Source organism: Zonotrichia albicollis, chromosome 18 (assembly GCF_047830755.1).
Source record: "Zonotrichia albicollis isolate bZonAlb1 chromosome 18, bZonAlb1.hap1, whole genome shotgun sequence".
Taxonomy (NCBI): Eukaryota; Metazoa; Chordata; class Aves; order Passeriformes; family Passerellidae; genus Zonotrichia; species Zonotrichia albicollis.
The window spans coordinates 5817964-5842116 of record NC_133836.1 but is presented as its reverse complement, the minus strand read 5'-3'; the positions used below and the strand labels follow the sequence as shown (position 1 = coordinate 5842116).

Sequence of the window (24153 nt, the reverse complement as noted above, 5' to 3'; positions counted from 1 at the left end):
TAAGCCAGCAAAAATATACCAGATGGATACTGGGAGACAGGGAGGGGGGATGAAAAGGAAAGAAGAGTAGAAAAGGGAAAATTAAGAACTAAGTTATGCTTCATGTATTGTTTGTTGAAGTTTGTTGAAGGGCAGAGCTAATATCATGGAAGGAGATCTGTAGGGTTTTTCTACTCTAAAAAATTGTATTAATATTTAAATGATAAAATATTTAAACAAAAAGGAAGTGTTTATGTTCAGACAGTGCATCACTTTGTCAGTGGTTCACAAGGTGATTATTCCAGGATTCATTTTTTAACCTAAGCTTTAATCCTGAGAGAAAATGAGAGAAGAAATGTGAAAGGCCAGAAAAAGAGGAAAACTTGGAGAAGGAAGTGAGGATTCCACATTCATGAGAGCAGAAGATTGGACCTCCCTTCCCCTTTGGCAACAACTTGTGCTCCAGGCTCCCTATTCATTGCTTGGTTTGCTTTACTACTTTCCTCCCTAAAGAACTGGCAGTCCCTGGACAGTTTTAAGCAAGCTTTAAGGAAAGACTAAGACCAGAAAATTCATATTAATATTTTTCTGAGTAATCAAACTTTGTACTATGGCAAGCTGATCCCAATTCTCCAAACCAACCCATCATTTTTGTCATATGCTACACAAACAGAGTTTGTTCTTTCCCAGTGCCTCAGCAGCAGCTCACAAGAACATAAGCACACAAATTTCTGTAGCACTACATGCAAAAGCAATCCCTGGCTGTTGCAATTGTAGTTCTAAACAGGGAGAAAGCATTTACAGTTAATAATCATATTTTATTGTGGGACTAGCAGTTACAAAGACAGGCTGTTTCTTCAGTACTGCTGTTTCTGAGCCACCTAATGAGAATGTGTTGCCATGGCAACCAATGCCATAAGTTTTTTGGGGTTTTTTTTAAACTAATTAAACTTCCTAAGTCAATTTTCCCTTACTTGCCAGGTTAGGAAATGGAATGTTGCTTATTGTTTTCTGCTGGAGCACTGAGGTAACTTGGAGGGGAGGGCCAGCAGAATTGGAGCTACCTGAGGAGATGTCAACTTTGCAAAGCCTTTGTTAGTAAATTATTCTTTTTCTGATATGTGGCAGGTGTGGGAGGGCTCAAAGAAACTTTGTGAATAATTCTATTCCAGCTGGATTGGTGGGGTGTTGCTAAACGGAGATATGAGGTTAAATACTAAGACTTTGCTTTGTGACCAGGTGAATGTACAGGAGACAAGGATGCTCAGATGCCATTGAGACAAATGTGTGTGGGCATATGAAAAACAACATCTTTGCCAGGCTGATAGTAGAATGAGACAGACAACCCTGATTCAAGCTCTGCTTGGTGCTGTCAGATTTATTTACCAGCCCTCATATGCTGTACAACATGGAATTTATTTCCAAGGCACAGAATGCCCTTAGAACATAATGGAGGGAGGGGACCAAGCCTGCTCAATTCCTGCAAAACAGGGATCTGTAAAGTGCCCAGTTCCCTTTGCTGGAGCTTGATGCACAAACATTGCTGCCTGTTCAGGGCATTGTCTGCTCAGAGCCAGCTTTGGGAATACCCAGAACATATGGGCCAGCCACAGAGCAGAATGGAAGAGTGAGGCCCATTTCATGCCTTCTTTGATTCTGCTTGAATTTCCTGCAGTCACTGTATGCCTTTCCAAATGCCTGTCAAACCTCATCTTAAAAACTACAGCTGTCAGCTATAAGATCCTACAAAGTTTATTTTAGCTGCACTCTGCTTGTGCCCATTAGCTCAAAAGAGAATGAGTCTCCAGCAGAAAACAGAGGAAAGAGCCCCTTAAGTGTTTTAATTTTTAACTGTGAAAAGGCTCTGCTTAAGCATCTCAGACAGAAGCAACAACCCAGAAAGCTGCAGACACTTTAAAGCATTTGGTTTTTTATTGATCATACTGTTTGCTGTTCCACTGAAATGATATGAAATAAAGTATAAAGAGATCTTTGTAGAAAGAATATTTGATATCTTGACTTCTGTAGGACAACAGAAGTTCCAAGCAAATAATGGGGTTTTTTATGTTTGGTGGCTTAAACTGGAAAAAATTTTCTTTCAGCATCGCCTGAATGCCACACTTTAGCTTTTTATACCAAACTAAAATTTGACACAAGTAGTCTTGGTTTAGAAGGAATTTTGTTATTGATGTGATTTCTTAACACTGAATTTAGCTATTAAAAATTTTAAAACCTGCTTATTTTCCCTTAAAGTACAATTTCTTCCTGCTACCTAAAGAACATCTCTGACTTGTCCAAATATGTCTGAAGGCATATTTGTATGTCCCCAACCTAAGCCAGTTGTTTCCTGCTCCCCTCTCCAAGTGCACTGATACATGACAGGGCTCTTTGCAGTATTTATTGTCTTTGGACCGGCCTCTGCCCTGAGGGGCTCTCTGGGTGTCTCACTTGAACCCACTACAAATCTGTGACAGCATAATTAGGGCAATCTGCTGGATGCAGGTGCCTTTTTAATTTGCTCTGGTGAATATGGAGCATTTTCACAATGTCATTCCCCCCTAACAAATCAGAGCTCACTGATTGTTTTCCCAGCACAAGTTTGCTGGCTCTCAGAGAAGGTGAGTGATGGAGCAGGAGAGCAGCTTTGACACCATGTTTTATTTTCTTCCTTCCCTCTAAAGCCTGGTTAGCTGATATGAAAGCAAGAAGGCATTTGTCATGTAGGCTTTTGTTTCCCAACGTGCAGAAGCTTACCTCTAAAGCTCAGTCTTTGGGGATGAGGGAAAACATCTGCAACAGGTTACTACTCATGTTTGCACGTGGGAGAAGGAGTCTGGCACCATCAAAACTTCCTGGTATCTCCCTGAGCTTTTAAAATGTGGAAAGAAATAAGAAAAAAGCAATAATGAGAGGAGTCACAAATATGACACAAATAAGAAAGAGTGAAATATAATGTAATTTGACAGCAATGAGGAAAATACTGAGAAATCTATCACATCTGTGCTCCTGGTGTTAAGAAGGCAGTGAGAGCTGTTAGGAAGGCACAGAGCATGAACTCACAGTACTTTTATGCAAAGGCTACAGTAATGAATTCCAATCTTGCCTGGGAGCAATTCTTAAGATAAGTACAAAGGTGAGTCTGGAGTATTGATTTTTTTAAAAAGACGATAAATTGGAGTGAGTTGTAAAAAGTTAGTGCTGCCTGGAACAGTTCACATTAAATCAGTGCACAAGTAAAGAGGTGCAGGCTCAAAGGGGAGTGTATCAGGATTGAATTTTGGATCTTGGAATCATTGCACAGTAGGGTCATTCCTTCTTCCATTCTGTTCTCTTTCCCCTGCCTCCTTTGTTGCAGTAACCCCTGTGGATAGATCTCCAATTAATAAAACTTACCTTTATGTATGCATTATCATAATACAAAGGCTCAAGGGGAGCACAATCCCTTCATGCCTGAGCAAATTTAAAACTCATGATTCTCTTGGGATACTTGCTGGGAAATAGAGAAAGGGAATAAAGGGCATTCTAACATTTCTGCTGAATGATTGCTACTCCTTGCAAAGTGCTATGAAGCTTGTTAGATTCAGAACATTTATGGGAACCTTATTGCTATTAGATCCCTTGAAACTACTGTAATTAAAAAATTCTGGTCTTTTTTACATGGAAGATCTGCACTGTGTGTTAAATCATTTTCTTGGAAGAGCCTGGAAGAAATTAGAAATGTGATTGGTACAATAAGAGAAAATGACCAGAAATATTTAAATTGCCAACATCTTTTAATGGAAAATACTGTGAATGCCTGGTTTGAATGCACACATACATTGGCCCATATTTTATCCTTGGGACACAACTGTATGCTTATAATTACTGTTATTAAAAATTCTAAATTTTTTATTTTTTGGTCTGTTGTGTGACTAGAGGAGTCAGGCCCATCATAGCTTGTGCTATACAGAGCATTTATGGAAAGGCAGATGCCCCAAAAAACTGTTAAAAATCCATCAGGGCTGTAATGACAGACTCAGTTAAAGAGATGGGGTGAGGGAGAAGTCAATAACCCAGTAATGCAATTATGGCAGAGTTATACTTAGTGATCAAAACACTCCAGCTTCCCAGCCATTGCCAAGGGGTCTCCAGCATGCCAAAAAGCACAACTGCAAAGCAAGACTTGGACAATAACTTTGGTGGTGTTGGAGGATTTGTGTGAGTGTTCACACCACACATGCATATTCAATGCAAATTGCTGCCCATTAAGCAAATTTAATAATACTTTGCAGAATTGTTACTTTCAGTAACGATCACCTTGGAGTGCCAAAAGGACAAATGCGAGGATCGGAACATTAAATAAAGAGATTTTTACAATTTGGCCTCTGTGTAGAATACAACAACTTCCAGTTTGCATTTCTCCAAGAGTGAGCACAGCCAAGGAATGTTTAGGGCCCAGGAGGAGCCCAAAGGAGCTTGAGTTGTCTGTTCATGAAGCTGGGTGTCTAACTGCAAGGAAATCCTCTTTTGCCAGAAGAGGAACCTGGAACCTCACTAAATACCTAAGCCAGATTCCCAACGGATAGCAAAGAATTTTCACTTTGGTTTAAAACCTTGCACATGAGCAAGGCATTTGTTCTTTCTTTGTAATCCCATGCTGAGTGAGAAGCCAGCCACAGATTTATAGTCCAATTTTTATTTTCTTCCATGTTCCATCCTGTTTTCTATGGATTTATTTATAAAAGTCCCAAGTGAGAGTGTGGGGATATTTCTTCTTGGCTTTATAACCTGAAGTTCATGAAAGATTTTTGTCCCGATGGTTTTGAAAAAGGGGACGTTCTTCCTTCCCAATCCCAAACCATTCCTAGGAAGGCAAGGTCATTTCTTGGTGAATTCCTGTACATATTTACTTTTAGCAATACCAGATAAATTCCCACAGGGACAAGTTTAATTAAACTGCTTGCTAAGTCATGTAGTTAGCAGCTAGTAGATAAATAAAATGAACTCAGACTTATTTGTTATTTGTTCTCAGTCTTTGATCACCCAATAGTAATTCCATAATTGAATTAAAGTACTTAACCATTCTAATGCAAATTGTCTGGCTTACAGTTCTTCAATGAGTAAATTATTGCAAATCAGGCATCCATGATATCAACATTATTCACTTACAGTTAATTTATCTTTATAATAATGAGCTAATTTTTATTTATTCCAGAATTTGATGTCTTTTTATTTGTGAAAATTGAAATTTGAAAATGTGGATGGCTTCATAAAACAAAACTCTCCGTTTGTTTTTTCTTCTTTTTTAATATTATTTAATGTTTTATCAGAGTAGAAAGAGAACCCAGGAAGAATATGGATCATAGCAGCAGGCCAGCTTCCACTGCAGTTTCAATAAAGTGCAAACAAACGAAGTGTAAACAACAAAAACACTGTTAAATATCTGAGAAGGAGTACAAGAATATTTATGAGAGCATACACACTGTTAAGAACTTCATGGTTAAAAAGGGCTTGCCTACAAAGAGGAATTATCTTCACTAAAAGAGCATTTTAATTAGAAAAATTACTTATGATTTAACAAAATACTTCCGTAAAATTTTGTGCTACTTCAAAAATATGTTTATTTTGCTTTTAAAATACTAATCAGGAGGAATTTACTAGAGAAACTGTACACAGATAATTCTGGAACTGCAACAGACAAGTCAACAACTGCAAGTTGCAACCTCTGTGCCATGAATAGAAATGGTCAGCAAGGCATAAGGTAACTTCAGACAGACAGGCAGCTTCTTCTCTGGTTAGAGCAGGGTAATTGGACAAGCTACGGCTGCTGGGGATTTGGTCTGAAAAGGTGAAAATGCCCCTTCTCCTAACTGATGCCTGATTAACCTCAATTAGCATTTGGTAAACAGGTGCCTTTAGTAATACAAAAGGATGGTGGTTGAGCTGCTCTGTTTTTCAAGTCTGTTAAGAGCTTAGAGAAGCCTTCTGAAATTATAGAAAAGGGGAAATTATTTTTGTTATGTTCTTGTTGTATGTAAGAGTGCTCTTGACTTTGTTTTAGAGATGTAGAATATTGGAATATGAAGAACTTCCAGGAATAAAAAAAAATTGAGAGCTGCTGACTGCTTTTGAGGCAACTCCTGTCAGCTGTGCAGAGGACTGAATTATCCTTCTTCCACAGGGGAACACGTACTGGTGAGTTCATAAGGGCTATGAACATTTTGTTTTCCCTTATAATTTTTTTTTTTTTGGCCTGGTCTTTTTTTTTTTTTTTTTGCTTTACTTTTTATTTGTTAGCTTTTGCAATTCATTGCTTTAGGACCTAATTCTGCATCAAATATTAACCTGATGTGTCTATAGATACATGAAGGGAGGAAAAAATCTTATTCATTCTCTAAGGATCACTCAGTCTTACAATAAAACAAGCCTAATTTGATAAAAGGCTAAGGATCATTTTATGTGCTGATAGCAAAGTACATATGCCCTTCCTGCTTTGTTTGAATCAAAGAGGAAAGTCCTGATGTGGATTCAAAGCCTCAAGTCAAGATACCAGGATGGGAGGTAGGTGGTATTTATGTGCTGCAGTAAGCGCTAAAACTTGTGCCTGGTGCTGGGGTAGTCTTTGATGTGTGAGTGCTGTGTGTGATCCTTGTCATGTGGAGCCTTTCAGGAAAAACCAGTGAGGAGCTTTGTAGCTCCCAGGATCTGTTGTCTGTGCAGTCTCTTTTCACTGCCTCAGAAGTTTCAGACAAGTTCGCCTGCAGGTGTAACTCAGAGTCAGATGGGAATGTATGAAAGAATTAAACAGAAATTGCCTTCACAATTTCTGAAGTAGTGATTAGCTGAATGTCATTGTTGGAAGGAGACAACATCTTAGCATTCTCCTTCCTCTATGCTCTTATAGTTAAATGCTGTCACTTTCTGCTCGATGGGTTGGACAAAAGAGTTTGAGGCTCCAGAGCATGAATTTGTCACTCTGTCTGCTGGAGCTGGACACTGGTGGGGGATGTCTTGCTGGAATGACTTGGAATCTTCTTAGCTTGCTCCTGCTCTTTTTTGGGTGTTTGAATTCATAGCAGACTCTTCCCTAACAGAAATCCCTGTCGTATTATTGCTCAATTATCCTTTTCTGTACAATGACTAATCCAATAGAAGCTTGGGATGGGATTGTGAATGCTGTTATCAGCTGCATGTGTATTACCCTTACTTTTTACCTTTCAGAGTTAAAATATGTTAGTTTATGGTATTATTTTTTGACAGTGACAAATAAATGCCAGGCACACTGGGAGATCAGAGCACAAAGTGGTTTACATGAAAGAGCTTTACCCAAGGTTAGAAATTAGAGTTACCATGAAAGGCAGCTAATTGGATTGCCAGGCTTGCTTCCTGTTTAAGGAACATCAGATGTGCAAATTCCTCCATTATTACACTTGCCACGTACTGACAATTAAAGCTTTTACCTGAAAATACCAGACAATTGTACAAATGTAAAAGGGGGAGAGGGAAAATCATTCTTTTTGCAGTATGCTGGGGAGAAAATGATGGCTGGTACCTGATTAGGGTAACAAATGTACAGGAAGTGTAAAACTCAGCTTTTAGTTTGGCTGGCTGTTTTAAATGAATGGTTTAATTTGAAAACGATGTTACAAATCTGGCTGGACTCTAACTCCCACTAACCTCTGGCTCCTTGAGTCTCTGCTAATGAGGTGCTATTTATCAAACTCTATCATGAGCTATACTTTCCATAAAATTGCTCTGCTGGCAATATGATTATTTGATTCTAAGACTGTTGCCTTTGTAATCTCTGATTATTAGAATTATTCTCTTTCACTTTGCAGTTAAATCATAATTTCTGTCTTGACAATGGATTTGTGTTGGCTCAACCCCGAATGCCCTAACCAACAGTTCCTGGAGTCTATGGTCCTTTTAATCCTATATCAGACTACAACATCTCAAGCATATTACATTCTTATGATCTGTCTAAGCTGGGAGTTTTCTGAAGGTGCTGGTGCTGTGACCTTATTTCAAAGTCCTACAATGTGCAGAGTGAAATGATGGGAAGTAGGTATTAAGCATCTCCCAGAAACATGGGATATTGGCTGTTAAATATCTTCTTTTATTTCAGCAGATCTGTAACAGTGGAGATCGGTGTGGTGCTTATTAATTCCCAGTGCTTCTCTTAGCAATGTACAGCAAAATGGTGGCTCAACCATTAGAGGGATGAAATTCTGAGTCAGCCTTATTCTACCTACAGTGGGGCAAGCAAATATTTGTAATTCATGTTAATGAATGAGATTTTTATGATGTGTTCACAGCAATTGCACGGGCTTAGGCTGGATGCAGGAGTTACATCCCACAGCTGCTACATCCCTGTTGTTTATCCCCATTCTGCCTGCAGTGTAGGGAGAGCAGAAAGGTGGTGTGAGCCACTGAAGCCCAGGCAGCTGTTACTCTGCAGAGGGTGAGTCAGAGCCTGACCTGCCATTTTTGCTCCTACTTCAGCCTCATGAGAGCTTAGCCAGGTGCCTTCAGCTTGGAGTGTTCCAACTGCTGTTTTCCTGCACAGCAGTGGGAAACTAATCTGTTCTTTTCGCTGGTGTTGCATGGGGTTGCCCTGTTAGGCCACCGTGGGTCTTTTGTGCTTTGTGGTGAAATGGTAGAGATCAGGGAAAGCATCAGTATTTTGCAGAATAAAAGAAATACAACCACAACAACAAAAAAAGCACTCAGGTCTCTTATCACACATGATCTCTGGCCATTAATTTTATCTCTGCAGCTGAGCTGGGCTGATAAGGAAAGGAAGGGGTTAAGCCAACTGTGGTTGGAGTTATTGCCTTTTCTGCATTGTGTCTGTAGGCAAAGGTCTCTCCTCGAGGACAGAATGGGCTTGAAATTCTTACACTGAGGAATGTGTACTTGCTGCAAGTTTTGGTATCCCTTTACTAATTATCTTCACCCTTACTTTCCCCTGTACTAATAAGTGGGCTGCTAATATCAGTCACTGTTTGTGACTGTGGTTTACTGTAATTGAGAATAATGATCACATAATAATGATAATGGTCTGTACTGCAGCTCTGTCTCCAGGCAGTGGAAGTAGGATGGAATTCCTTGTCAGTTAATGAAAAGAAAAAAGTATTGCTTGAGACCTGCAAAGGGAATGATAAAGTGTCTAGGAAAGCAGTTGTAAAAACCTCCTGAAAAATCTGATACAATCTGTTTTTAAGATCTGCCAAATATGTTTTGGGGAACAGTAAAGATGGTTGTATTTAACCAAGCATTAGCATGATCTGTGAAAACAGATGCTCTCCCTCAAGGACAATGATGAAGCATTAATTACAGGTAGAGATGATTTGAAACAAAGACTGGAAACCTGCTGCTACCAGAGCCTTTTTTTTTTTTATGGTAGAGCTGATTTATTGTAGCTAACTGTGGAGTTTAAGTCCTAACAAAGACGAACCTTGAAACCAGGCAGGCAAATGGATTCTTCTACAGTCCAACATGATACATTGAATTTACATCATGTTGGAAATTAGGCTTGGTATGAATTGCAGTTGTAAGGAGCAGTTTGCCCTGTGATTTCAGTGAAAGCACCTGATGGTGATAACTGCCTTACAAATGCCAAGGACTCTTACTCTTCTTTAGAGCAAATTACTGCCTGGACCACATCAGTCACAGCGTGCTGGAGGTGCAACAGGCCTAAATGAAAATGAATAAATTCAGGTGGGTAATTAAATGTTGCTGCCTGTGATAACTGTAAGGCAGGAGATTAGCCTTAACTAAGACAGAATAGGTCAATTTATGGTGGGGTTTATTGAGTCAAGAAAAGGCAGCTGATAGAAGCAGAGAATATCACACCTGTGAGTGTGGCAGTGCATAGTGTGTGTATAGAAATGAGCACTGGAAGCTGCCACTTAAAGCAGGGTAACTACAACCTCCTGGTGACCAAGGCAAGCTAGGAAAATGCAGCAAATAAGAACATGAAAGCTTTTCATGACTTAAATTACTGTACAGTCTCACAATTTTCCTGGTTTTCTGATTTAATTTTGAGCTTAAATCATACAGTTATTCTTTCGTGGAATCTACTTGTTTTGATGGTTGTGAAGACAATAATATTCTCAAGAATTTCTCAGTTATAAAGCCATCACCTTTCCCAGGGAAAACTGAGATTCTGTAGGGCTGGGAGTGTGTGAAATTTACATCAGCAACTGTTTATTGTACTGTAAACATGAGTGAGAGGGTGTGCTACTAGTGTAACTAACAGCAAAGTGGAAAAGGATTAAATACAGGCATTGATCATGCATCTGGAACTATTGGCAAAGTTGATTGCAAGGGGACAAGGGTCATGTATCGATCAGATTGTAATGAAGATTTATTGTGAAGAAACTGGGAAAGTAGCAATCTGTTCTTAAACAGAATAGGCAATTTGGGTGTGAAATAAGGAGAATTAAATGCTGCTTAAAAGTTCTTGCATTTTCTTGTGTTCTGGGATTCAAGTTTACTATATTATATATTGTCCCACTGACATTGGGGAATGTTTATACATCAGCTTTCTGGCTCATATTTGGAATAACTGCAAGGCTACTTAAAATTCTTCTACCCCAAGTGCTCTGACTGCTCAAGGCCTGTGTGGTCCAGGTTACACTGCAAGAAGCACAAGAATTGCACCACCTGCAGAACTAAAACTGAGCTGTGTTGCTGTGGAGACCTTTCCAAGCCTCTGGGTGTACCCATGACCCCCATACAGAGGAAGTTCCTCTTTGTCTTTTAAATGCAGACATCTGGCTGAAGCTCAGGCTGATCTCCTTTCTCAGGGGGAATTCCTTGGACCTATAGCTAAACAAATTTTTCTCCTGAAAAGACAAAGCTGCTATTCTCCAAAGCAAATCAGCAGCTCCTTCAGAAGATGTGGGCTGAGCCCTGCCAATAGTACAAATCTATTGATTGATTTCCAAGCACTTGAAAATGGATTAATGTTGTTTCAACTCCCAGTGGGTTTTTTCACAGGAATTTGAGATTAGTTCAGTGCTGTAGCAGCTGCCTGATCTCTGCTCCTAGTCCATGAGTGCTCCTATTTTATCAAAACTTAGCTGTTGTTTGGTTTCCACCAGTGGAACCACTGCTGCCTCTTTTAATATCTCTGGGTGAGATTCTGCTGAACTTGCTTGCTGGCTAAGAACTCAGGAGTAATTTTAAATATAATTTTTAATTTACAGCAATACAGCTTACAAATGCACAGAAATGTGTCTCTGGGCTGCACTTGTGCATGTGTGTTTTATTCTGCTTTCACTCTTTGCAGCTGCTCCTGTGCAATTGTGTAATGAGTGCACCAAGTCACAGATCTAATTGAGACAGGCTGGAATCCCTCCTTGCCAGGAACTGTTACACTATGGCAGGGTCCCAAGGGGGATTTTAGAATTCACTACAACAGGTTAAGACAAGAAGGCTGAGGTAGGCAGGAAAACAGTAATTGAAGATGACAGTTGTCAGAAAGAATAGTTTGCATGCCTGCACATCTTCATTGAAGTCCTGTGGTGTAGTCCCCAAATAAAAGCTGACATGGAAACAATGAAGTGGTCATTCCTAGAGAAAAACAGTAGTTCTTACTTGATTAGCTGCCAGGAAAATGCTGCTCTTTTTCAAAAGTTTTTTGATGAGTATTTCCACTTCGCAAAATAGGATTATGGTATCAGGCTTGGCTATCATCTTTAGTTTCTCCTATGGAGGAAGTTGGAGAAATGTACCTCTAAAATATCCTCAGCCCTGGGAGAACAGCATTCATTTCATCTTTTTATTGATTTTCTTTGCTGGTTCCTGGATAAATAAAAACATTCAAGTTGGAAACATGTTACTGCTGATGAAACTGATTTTTAGTTTGTTTTGGGTTTTTTTAGTCGACGTTTCTGTGAATATTGTAAACAGTCTCAGATGACTTTCAGCCAAGTGCAAAGATTACTTTAGTTGTTCCAGCAGCTATTCCTGATTTTAGGGCTGCCAGTTAAGTTTTGTGAGATGTGCAGATTGGATGGAAGCAGGATAGAAAGGCTTTAGATGAGAGCAGCCAAAAGTTAAAACACAAGCTTTTCATAAATAAACAAGAATAGTTCTTCCAGGAATGTCTTGTTTCAGGGAGCTGCATTCCCTGTGGAATGAGGGGCTGCCCAGCCATTGCTCAAGAGATGGATTTACTCCCATCTCTGGCATTTCCATGGCAAATGGAGGCAGATGGTGCAAATGGCAGCTCTGGGCCATATGCTCTTGGTTTGCTCAGTTGGTTCCTCCTTTGTCTGTGTTTGTAAGTCTGCCCTGGTTTCTGCACCTGCTCATTTGTGAAAGATGAATGGGCTCTTCTGCTGAGCCTTGTCTGTTGTATTTCACTTTATTTCCCCTGACCACGTTTTTAAATGTCACTTTCTGGGAACTGCCAAGCAGTGACTTTTTGAGCATTTGATTCAAAAAGACCCAACCAAAGCAGCATAAGGAATTAAGGGTGCAGATGTCCAAGCAGTAGCAGAGCAGTCCTTTCAGATTGCTGATTAGTACATCTTTTCCCTGATGCTGCTTTAATTTCAGTGACTTTGCTCTAAGTGCTCCCAGTTTGGCATTAGCTAATGCTTCAAGTCTAACTGCTGATAGATTGAAAAGAATTGATTGTAATTGTTTTGGGTGGCATTTTGTTTAGCTACTGTAAGTTGAGCCTGCCCAACTTAGGCATCATTAAGAAAAATCATATGTTCCATAAATATTTTTATTAAAGCTTTATTCCCCAGCTGGAAGACAGAATTGTCATTCTAAGATAACTGACAGGCATAGTGCTAAATCAACATTACACTGTCAGGATGCAGAGAGAAATTTAGTCAAAAGAGGCTGTCACTACCAAAACACTCCCATTCTATAACAAAAAGTGATGTCTATTCCTAATAGTGTTGAGTGAGCTCTTTAGTAAGTAATTTTTTTTTTAAATTCTAATTAGGGCACATTGTTGCTGCTAAAGATGCCCTGTTTTATTCTGTAGCTGACAAGGAGTGGAGATGTGAATTGTCAGTGTGAAGGCAGCAAGCTGCTGAGGTGGAGCAGCAGGGTTTTGGTGGACTGTAAGAATCCTTAAGCCCCTTCCTTTCTTCTTCTCTATCAGGTGACACCAATAAACCACAATCCTGCCACAAAGCAAGTCCTTCCTCATCATTCCATTGATTTAAGCAGAAAAATACATGTGAGAATTGGCTGAGGGAGCTGTGTAAGAGCTTGTAATGTAAAAAATCAGTTTGCTGAGTCCAGTGGCTTCTCTCCAGCACTGGTAGCACCAGCTGCTCTGGTACCTGCAGCCCCTTGCTGCAGTGCAGTACCTGCAGAAATTAAACTCTGAGCTCTCTTTGTTAGGGCTTGGCTGGGTTAAACACCTTCACCAACTCTTTTAGCTGCTCTAATCATGGCTAGGTTTGGACTTGGGCATTCTTCTCAGTGGAATATCCTCGTTTTCCAGCATGTTCTGCTGCTGGTGGCATCTGCTCAGCTACTTGTGTCTGTCTTAAAACACCTCCCTTGTCACTTTGTGTCCTCACACGGCCATGAAAAGGGCATTAGCAAACCTTCCCAAATGCAGAGCTGGCTGCCACAAACGTGCCTCCTGCCCCTGCCAAGCTGCAGAACCCAGAGGGATGAGCCAGTGAGGAGAAATTGAGTACAGCAAGTACCTGCCTGGCCACAAATCTCCTTTTCCCTTCCGTTTACTTAGGTGTGTGACAGATGTTTACCCACTAAGATTGATGAGGAGGCTTATGTAGAAAGATTTGATCTGGCATTTGAACCACGTTCATAATTGGGAACATTTTGGAAGATAAGTTGATGAATAGACCCATTTGTTTAGCCAGGTTGGCTGAAAAGTAGTTTTAAGGTGCAGAAGATTCATCTAGGAGGAACTACAAATATAAGAAACAGCTATTTGAGCTGGAGAATGGTGTTGATGAGAAAACACTAAGTCATATAAAAAGAGGCTCTGGATAAATTCAGAGTGAATTTGAAGACTTACTTTTATATCACGGTTTAAATTGAGTGTTTCAGTTTGGCTGGGCTTTTCTGAGAAAACTGAATTTTAGAGAAAGTTGGCTGAAACCTGAGACAGGAAAGCCCATGTGACATCAAATAACAGGCTGCTATTCTTTGAAGCAAGTCCTCCAAAACTTGCAAGACTCTCTCAAGACTCAGTGGGAGATGCTGTTAAAGCCAAACTTTTAATTCAACACTGATATTTCCAGTATTCCTATGATTTAATCAAATTATATCTGTGTTGAGACAAACACTGCTTCCTTTATAGTTCTGTGATCTTTGATCCATTTTTATTTAAATGTATTCTACTGGATAAAAACTATATATTTTCAAACTTACAAATCACAACCAATGAAGTTTGGAAGGCACTGTTTCATAAATATCAACCATTTCAGTGGATCTCAGCTTCACATTTTCATATTGGCAAAATTAACTTGCAATCACATTTTTCCAAATTCTCATTGTAAGTTAAAAGGAACTTTCTCCTAATTACAAAGCACTTACTGGAGATTTTTATGGTAAATCAAACCTTTTCTCTGAAAAGAAATGTCACTTTACATGTTTTCCATTTGGAGGTGTGGAGATGGAAAATGTCAAGAAATGACCAGCCAGTTTTTCCTACCATCCCATGAATGAAAACTAATGGAGAAAGTTAATCTGGTTTTATCAGCCCTGACATAGAGTGTGCAAGGTTGGAGCAAATATTTTTCAAATGAAACTCTTCCCTGAGATTTTTTTTTCTAATCTTCATCCATCACCCCAAAAGATGAGGAACAAATAAAGGCTGAGATATGAATATCAAAATAATGCCAAGAGGATGTACTTGCACAGCAGTCCAGGGGAGGCTTTAATACCTTCCATGTAGATGATGATATATGTTGATTAATCCATATCACTTGACTCACAGATGTGCAGAAATTCCATCAGATGCTTTATTGCCTACAGAGGGAGTTGCAGTTAGAGTTCACCTGTCGTCTGCTTGAAATTTATTTAAAGAGGGAAAACAACAACCCTTCCCTGAAGAGCTGCAAAAATTGAGGCTGGTTCCACATTCCCTTTAATTTCAGGGAGCACTCAGTCCCCCACCAGTCATTAGCATCCTTTAAGCACAGTGAATTGTCTCCTGTTTTCTCAAGGAACTTCATTTTCCAGGATACAAGGCACTGAATGTATGGGAATAAGTGGAAAAGAGATTTCCTGCAGACCAGCAGCTGGGCTGAGGGGCAAATGGAGCTGCTGGTGGGGAGGGGAGTGAACACAAGGCAGGGAATTTCACAAGAGGAGGGAGAATGGAAGTGCACAAAAAGCATGAGGCCGTTCTGCAGTGAGGTACTGGGTTGCTGGATCACGAGTTGCACTGATGGATAAAGAAACACAAGTTGTGCACAATCATAAAACCAGAGGAAAGTGCTCAGTTTGAGAAGATATCATGACTTTAAAGCCCCTGAATTCATTTACTGAAGAACTAATTAGGTTAGTTCTGAAGAGGGTGGGGCTAGTCTAGGTTGACATTCATTTAAGGCCTTCCCATTCGACAGAAAATTATTTTCACTGCTTTGCCAAAAAATTCAAGGATTCAGCTTCTGGTAACCCATTCTATTTCTCTTGAAGAAAACAGCCCACTTCTTTTTTATCTGGCTAGACAAATCAAAGCCAAAATAACACAGGACATTTATCTCCTGGAGCAGCCACTGCTGTTTTCTGTTCTGCCCTCTGATCTCTGCACCTTGCCTAGTGGGAAGTTGGGCTGGCTCCTCTTAGACCTTACAAGAAATTGTGGGGCTGAAAATTGCTAATTTTTTTTTCTTCCCAGTCAGTCATCAATACCCATTACATTAATACTGCTTGTATGTTTATTACCTTCTCCACTTCCCTCACTTCTGTAAAAAAAGGGACTTTTATGAGAGTCATGAAGGTGAATGTCTGAACTGGCAGTTTCCTTTAATAAGCTCTTTTAAGAAGATTTTCTTCTTGTAGTAATGAGAACTCTATAAAGATATTTTATGCAGGATGAGCAATTCTGACTGATGGCTTCCATTAGGACAAAATGACCAGCTTGTTAGTTGATGATCCCACTCCAGAAGGAAATAACCATAGATTATTATACTAAAGTGAGAGAGAAATGAGGCTGGCTTCCTTGACAGCTGTGAGTGGATAATCCAGAGAAATTATTTCAGAAGCAATGCAAACACAAGACTTTGCTTTTTCTCAATTGAACCTATCCCTGCACTTTTATAGCTGGGGGTTATTTTTTGGAGGGTTTTTGGTTTTTTTTCTTGCTGTTTTGGCTTGGAAGGGGTGGTGTTTCTTTGTATTTGTTTGGAGGCTTGTTGGGGGAGTTTTTTGGAGAAGTTTCTATGTTTGGTTGGTTTTTTTTCCCTTACCGGGGATCAATTTATTCCTTGCAGGTACAGAAAACTAACTTTCCTTGCTCATAAATAATTTTCTTGTCATGGAGTGTCTAATGACCTCAAATGGCTAAGGGCTTAATTTATGTTCTGTAAGACTGTCTACCCTAAAGCTTATTTCAGAATTAAAATAATTATCATAAGTGAAAAACTATACAGCAAAGGCAAAATTTCAGGTGAGAAGGAAAAAGGGCAGCCTGAAAAAATTGTGTGTAAATAAATGGCTTGTCGTAGACATAAAAAACAAAAAATTATTCTTCTCTTGCCAGAAGGGCAAGGAATTACTGAAGCTGCAGATATTCATGCTCCTTGTTCTCACACAAGGATTTATGTGAATGTGGGTGTACATATATATGTATGCAACTAAATTTATAGGCTGCCTTCCTATGGAGATTGGAGGATTAAATGATACTTGCTCCAACTGAAGCAGTGTTTGGTTGTGAATTGGTCATGCATCCACTCTGTTTGATTTGTTTGGGGTTTTTTACTTTTTTTCCTACTTCCTCCATCCCCATCTCCATGGTTTCACTCTTCCTGTGGTACCTGTTTTCTGCAGTCAGCATGGGTATCCCTGGCAGGGAGAGTTTTATGGAATGGTTAGAAGTTTCTCTTTCCATGTCTGTGCCCTGTATTGCAGCAGCAATGGTGCTGTGGGTGTGGAAAAGTCATGCCTGTGGTGATAAGAGGAGAGCCAATATTCAGTCTCTTCTTTGGGATAAATCCTGAGCTTCACCACTGTTTATTTTCATCTGTATTCCCCTGAACTGATGCCTCCTCTTCCTTTGGGGCTGTGGCACCTCATCCATGCAGAGTTATCTCCCCAAGTGCATCCTCTTCATCCCATTTCCTGGAGGAGCTGTGATTACTGCAGGGAATGAAGTGACAGAGCCACTTGGAGAGGTGCCCCCAGTACCCAGTTCAAGGCATGCTCAGAAGTGCATTGCTGTCATCTAGTGATGAACAATGACAGCCTTGCAAATTAATTGTATGGATCACAGGCACAGCTCGTGCAGCTGTTACCAGGTTTACTGGCCAAATTTGCTAAAAAAGAGCATTAGTGAGCTCTCTAACAGATGCCTGGGTGTGGATTGTGGCCAGTTCTGCAAGAGAGAAGCCCACCAACCTTGCCTGTCCTGTGATCCCTCCAGTTGGAAAGGAGCCTACAAGAGTCCCTGGGGGAAAGGAAGGGAGACCTCATTACCTTGATTCCAGCTTTGGTTCAGCACAGGCTGAGCTTGCATTGCCTGAATGGGGTGAGGGAGGCTGCGAAAGACACTGGGGACTCTTGTGCTGTGTATGGGAAGGCAGCAAATGCGTTAAAATGCCTGCCTGTCAAACAGGGAATGCAGAATACGGGCTGTTTCTGTGCCTGGGAACAGCAGCCAGTGCATGGCAGGAACAATGGCCCAGCATGGCCACAGGAACCTCTGGGAATCATTTGTGGATGTGGCAATGGCCAGGTTGTGCCTCCATCCAGTTACTACCTGACCTGTAACATGGGTGTCCAGAATAAAGCTGAGAGAAGGAATAACCTGCGCTGCCTCTCCCCTGCCTTAAAGCTTTTGTCCTAATGTCTAGTCACAAAAGAAAAAGAAAAAAGAAAAAAAGCTCCACATGGCTTAAAATGAGGAAGTGGAGATTTAGTGGACCTTGAAGATTTGGGGTCATCTGCCCACATTGCATAACTGTCTGACACCCACTCCCCCTTCAACTTTGATAGATGGTTTCAGCCTTAATGAGCATCCAGTGGCCAATGAATTTCTCAGCCTAATTACATGCTGTCAGATGAAGTGCCTGCATACTGTAGGTTTTCTCTTTTTTTCCCTAATCTGCCATCTTGTAGCTCTGATTAGTGTTGGCTCCCACCACTAGCTATAGGATTGGCATATGGCAGCCCAAGCCTCAAATACAGAGGGGTCTTTTTTGTTCTATCCGGCATATCCAATTTTTGGAAATGCAATTATGATGCCATGCATGAGCTCTCAGGCAAAATCCAACCTGTGCTGGATCCTAACTGCATGAAAACACATGGCACCTCCAGATTTATGGCAGTAAAACCATTGTACTCCAGACATCAACAGTGTAATGCCAGTCACATCCAGGAGCACCAGGAAAGCTTTGCCTTCATTAGTATTCTGATGTCTGCTGGCGTTCTGTTTGACAGGGAGATTATCCCTTTGTGATTGCAGACTTATCACAGCTCTTCTTTGTCTATTAGCACCATTTCCCAAGGTGATGGGAAGAGAATTTTGCCATCTTCCCTCTTTCTTCCTGGAATTATTGATTATCACTTTCACAGGGACTCTGAGTTTGCTTTGTGAGGAAGGTGACCCTCACAAAGGAAAGTGAGGCGAAACCTGGTGGGATTCTAATGTTGAGCAAGGTCCAGCTTGGTCACTAGCTTTACTTTCTATGTGAAAAATTCCTTTTAGTTTCTCTTTTTCACTGCTTGCTATATCAGAGGAGAGGCTGGCCTTTTTCAGGGTCCCTCCCATCCTCTGAGTTCATAGACCATCTTTGTTTTCACTGAAGTGTGGGTGTATTTCTCCTCAATTAGTAGATGCAGAGATCATGATTAGATCTTTCCACTTAGTCCATGAACCAAAATCTCAGAAATGAGCCCTTGCAACCAATGCTGAATGTTACTAGGATCTGTACCAGAGTATTTTATGTCTCTTTACCTATGACTCAAATGAGGTTGTGAGTCTAGATTGCAATAATTTTTTTCTTAAGATGTTCTTTTTACTTTTTGGAAGTTATTTGTATCAAGTTTAACAGTCTAGATCCTGCTGCATGCAATAGCTTTCAGTGCATTCTGCTCTGTTGTCCATTGTTCATTTTAAAGACCTTGTAGTTTCCAGGTTATCCTTTTCTTTTTTTTTCCTTAATGTCATAGCTGACAGCATCTCCTGACTGAGTAACTTCAACTGCAATCCAGCTTTTGGGAGTTAAGATCTACAGCCTGGGAGTGGAGACTAAAGAGGGAATTGATTATAGTACAGCTATATAAAAATAAATTTAAAAAAAGATACAAGCATGAATCTGTCAGAGGAGAGAGTAATAATCTTCCATCTTCTTGTGTGTAATCTTCTGTTTTTTATTGAAATGAACAAAATATGCTTTGCTTCAAGGTCTTCTGTTTGATAACTTATCCTCTGTGATCTCTTGTCTAAGCTTTCTTTTCACTCCCTGTTTTCTTAGTTGTACATCAAATTCTCTTGTTTATTTAACATGAAGACTCCAATGTGTCCCCTTGATCATTCCTAGACTTTGCTCTGCTGCATTTTAATGGAGACAGGAACTCATCTGCTGCAGGTATCTTCCTGAGGCAGAATGATTTGGGGCACTGTAAAAGGAAGGGATGCAGTGTCTTGTTCAATCCACTTTCCCTTTTTAGCTTTAATTATGGACTTCGAGCAGGAAAAGGTTGGCATTATTTAAAATTACTGTTGCAATTGTGTCCTCCTGGGGTATGTGAGGAAGCCAAATATTCAGAGCATATAAAGAATGCTGGGGGAAAAAAGGCACTAATGGTGAAGCAGTGAACCAGTGCGTGCCTTAAAGAATTGTAACAACAAATCACCAAATGCAGCTTCAGTCCTGCAGAAAACTCTGATCATCTGAAACTTTTTCTGTCACAGAAAAATATATCAGGGTGGAAATTTGTGCTGATTTTGAAAACTTAGTACCTAATCTTTTGAAAACATGCTGAGCATCAGGGCTCCCTATGAAAGGAAGATTTTCCATGGTACCAAAATACCATGTTGTTTGTTTGGAAAGACACAAACATTTTCTTAAATTTTCCCATTTGAAAAATACTATGCAAAAATATTTTAAAATCACACATGCCCCATTTTCTAATAGTAAAACTTGGTTTTATTTGTGGTCAGTTTGATATTATCTAGACTGATAAAAGCAGTCTATAAAAAGAAGAGAGTATGTTTATTTCAGGATTTCTGTCATTGAGAGACAATACATAAATAAAAGACAAAGTTTTTGTTTGTATTTACAGACTCTCAGCTCTGTGGGAAGGAGAAAAGGGCTCCCATATGTTGTTGATCTAGAGATGGTATCTGGTTCTCTCCACTTGAGGTCTGAGTTAGACCTGTTTGTGAATTAATCATGTGAGATTTGAATGTCATGTGATCATTTTTAGCTTATAAAAACTTTCCAGGATTGGACTGGTTTTCAAACGATCAAATGAAATGAAGTCTTTGCAATTATTCAGACCCTCAAGTGCTTTAAAACAGGAGCTATGTAAATTGAACATTTTTTCATTGAAAAAGTAAATGTTACCTTCTCATTTTAGTAATGGACTTGAATAAATATTATAAGAGTTCAAGTTAAATGGAATTTTGTAAAAAGATATATACAAAGGAAACTTTAAAATTAACATTTAAGCCTGACATCTGTACCTGGCTTCAAAGAGAAAAGGTGAGGACAAAAGCAAAAGCTCTGATAAATCATGAGAAAATTGGACCATCTAAAGGAATAATAGGATCAGAGGCCAGATTATTTTATACTTTGAGGTCTAGAAGAGGAGAAAATTTTCAACTGATACTTGAAAAGAAAGGCTTACAAAAAAAAAGGAAACATGCAGCAGAATTTAAGAGTCTTGTCCTGAAATGTGATACTAAAGGAAGGGAGTGTGGAAAATGGAGGAGGAGTGGCACAGGCTGATATCCAGTGGAGAAGCCCCTCCAAAGCTTTTGGAAGTAAAACAATTGGAATCCTTGGAAAAGGCAATGTGTGATGTGTGGCTGTGCTGGCTAGGGGAGAGAAGGCCAGGCTGGGGTTTCTGACAGAATCTCCTCTGAGGAGGAGGAGGAGGAGCCCTCCCTGCAGATGAAGCTCCTCAGCCTCGCTCCCTGCCCTGAATCCCCCTGCCCAGCCCTTTGTGCCGGGTGCTGCACATTGTCAGGACAAGCTCAACCTCTGCAAGGTGAAAGGCAGGGAGCAGCGTGGGAGGTGTGATCTGAGAGGGAGAATTGATCCCGCCATGAAGATCTGCTGTCCCAGCACACGGGAGGAGGCGTGGATGGAGCCTGAAAGCTTTCATGATTGTTTTCAGAAGGTTCCTGTATCGATCCCTGCTGGTTAGCAGCAGGGGCTCTGCAGTGCTCCAGCTCTGTGGGAAGCCCTGATCAATAGCTCAGAGCAATGGCCTGACAGTTATTTACTCATCAGCTCATTAGGGTGGGAAGAGTAGATTACACTTCTCATAATTTCACTATTGACTGGCACACTGCACTATGGTTTTGTTGTTGCCTTTTTTTTTTTTTTTTATAAAGTACTCTGTAATGAAGATGCCTGAAGGAGTAAAACCACAGTCTTTTAAAATGAAAGGTGCTTGTAAAAGCAGAGGAGATTTATTCATGGCAAGACAAAGAAACTTCAGCCATGATAAAGAACAAATAGGAGAAGGGAGGAGCATGGGCAGCTCAGCTCTGGGTAAAATGAAGTTTTTTATTTGCATTATATTGTGCAAGCCAGAATCCCTTGCTCTGTTCATCCAGCACTGTTGACTGAGGGGAGAAGAAGTGAATTTACTTTGAGGTCAGTGGTGGTGTGGCACTGACCAGCAGATTTGTACTGACTCTTTCCTGGAAGGGCTCCAGCATGTAAATGATATTTAAGGAAGCCTTACTCAGCAAATATGTTGCTTGCAGTCCTTGATGAGTTTTACAAATTGCTGGTGACTATAAAAAAGGGAACCAAGACCACTGTCACTGCCCAGAAGTGTCCCACTATTATGATCTCTTCAAATTTCAAGAATTTGAAATTGGTACCAAAACTTTGAAATTTTTGGTGTTTGGATGGATTTCATTCACTTCAAATGAACTTGAAAGGCCAAAGAGCTGAAGAAGAAATCCAAATACATTTTTAATGTGGTATTTATACTTTTATTTTTAAAGTTGAGCATAATTATCATTTGGAACATGTTGCTATAGAGAGTTTTGCCTCTCTCTTCAAGCCTTTAAGACTGTGGCCTGTCTGAACAGTTTTGATTTATATTTAAATGAACACAATTCATTTGTCCATTGAAGGAGTAACAGAATAAAAAAATCTCTGCCTGTGTTTTACTAGTAATTTAGACAAAATAAGTAGAACAGAAAATGTGACATTTCCAAGGCACCCCACTAAAGAATTTGCTTCAAACATGAAACTTCTCGTCTAATCTATATTCATGTTCTATAAAGTTGGAGCTCCTACCTGAAAATTCTTGTTCACTTCCCTGACACCCTTGTGATGCAAAACATATGAGCAAGGGCAGCACTCAGTTAGAAACCATGGGATTTATGCACCCATTTATGTACTCCATGGAATTGGAGCCTCATTCTTCTGCTGAACCACTTCAAGCAGACCTATATACCAGGGCCTCAGTTTTCTTGATTGCTTGCCAAGCTGCTGCTTTTTCAATTGCCTATAAGGAGTGTTTTCATAATTTTGTACCTTTTTGACATGAGGCATTAATATTTGAGACTGACTCTCCTTGATTTGATATATCTTCCATTTTTTAATTTGCTTTCTATAGAATTCTTTTTGGGAAGAGCAAGTACATTATGTTTTGGGGAGTGACTAGAATGCTGGATGCAGACAGTGCTAAATCTTTTATGAAGCAGAGCCCTTCAAGAAGCTAAAAAACTAATTTATGAGAGCCATTCAGAAAAGGGAAGGTGTCAGGAGAAGAGTTCAGCCCTTGCATTGATTTTTCTGCAGCTCCTTGCATTCTGAACTGGAGCTTATATTCATTGCCTGAAAAACTGTCTGCTTTGCATCTCCTGCCAAGGGTGTGTTTTGTATTTTTGATTGTAGTCTTATAAGGTCTTTTTCTCTTTTGCTTTTCATTGCCAAGAAAGAACCAATTTCCCCATTGTAAGAACTAAATGGCACTGGGAGCTGTTTGTAAAGGCATTAAATACCAGTTTTACTCACCGGATTTTGTGAAATATTGAGGTTGGCTGATTATTGCTTGCCTCAAAAGCAATCTTCCAAAATTAGACACTAGGCTATGTAAATGGGCAGGTTTATTGTGAAAACATTTGAAACTGACCCAGCAAAAAGAAGCTGTCAGTGGCAGCTTTTCCATTAGTTTCAATAAACCCTAATCAAGCTCCTGTAATAACAGAGCACTTCCAAACCATGCTGCTTTAGGGCAGTTGCAGGTCATTTGTGGAGAGCTGGATAGAAGAGATCAACAAAAAGAGTTAATCATGAAACATTTATACAGGCACATCTTCATTGTGCCATTGTTCCATTACAGATCCTTTGCAGGCAGGAATTCTTGTTGATTGAAGCACTATGGTCTTCTGATATAAAAAAAAATAATAATAAAATATCCAAAGCCCTGTAATTTCCCCAAAGAAGAATGTGATGTCTTGGTGGACAGTTTTCTATTTTAGTAAATTGAGTTCTGAGGCAGTGTGTGAGCCAGGGCTGGGAGCAGTAACAGCTACCCCAGGGTTACAGCAATCCCACCAGCAGCTGTGCAAGCACTGGGCTCAGCAAGGTCGCTGTGGATCCATTAGCACTGCCCCATAAAACATCCTCTGCCAGCCTTGCCCTGCTCCCTGCAGTGGTTACAGCACAGCTAACTCTGCCTCGGCAGAACCTGCGCAGCCTAACCCATTTCAATTAACCGTGGGCTGAAGGACTGACAGTTTGATTTTATACAAAGAAAGGCAGGGAGACCCTTTAAAATGCAGGCAATGTCAGGTTAAGCCCTTAAAGTCATGTTTCAGCA

General features: G+C 40.1%; 1 long non-coding RNA gene across 1 annotated transcript in view; it reads left to right on the top strand.

The window, feature by feature from the left end:
* Window positions 1–6023: 6023 nt before the first annotated feature.
* Window positions 6024–24153, top strand: part of LOC141731155 (uncharacterized) — a 68272-nt gene continuing 50142 nt past the window's right edge. Inside the window, exon 1 of the long non-coding RNA XR_012583094.1 lies at window positions 6024–6153. This is a non-coding gene — a long non-coding RNA (uncharacterized LOC141731155). The remainder of the gene's footprint in view (window positions 6154–24153) is intronic.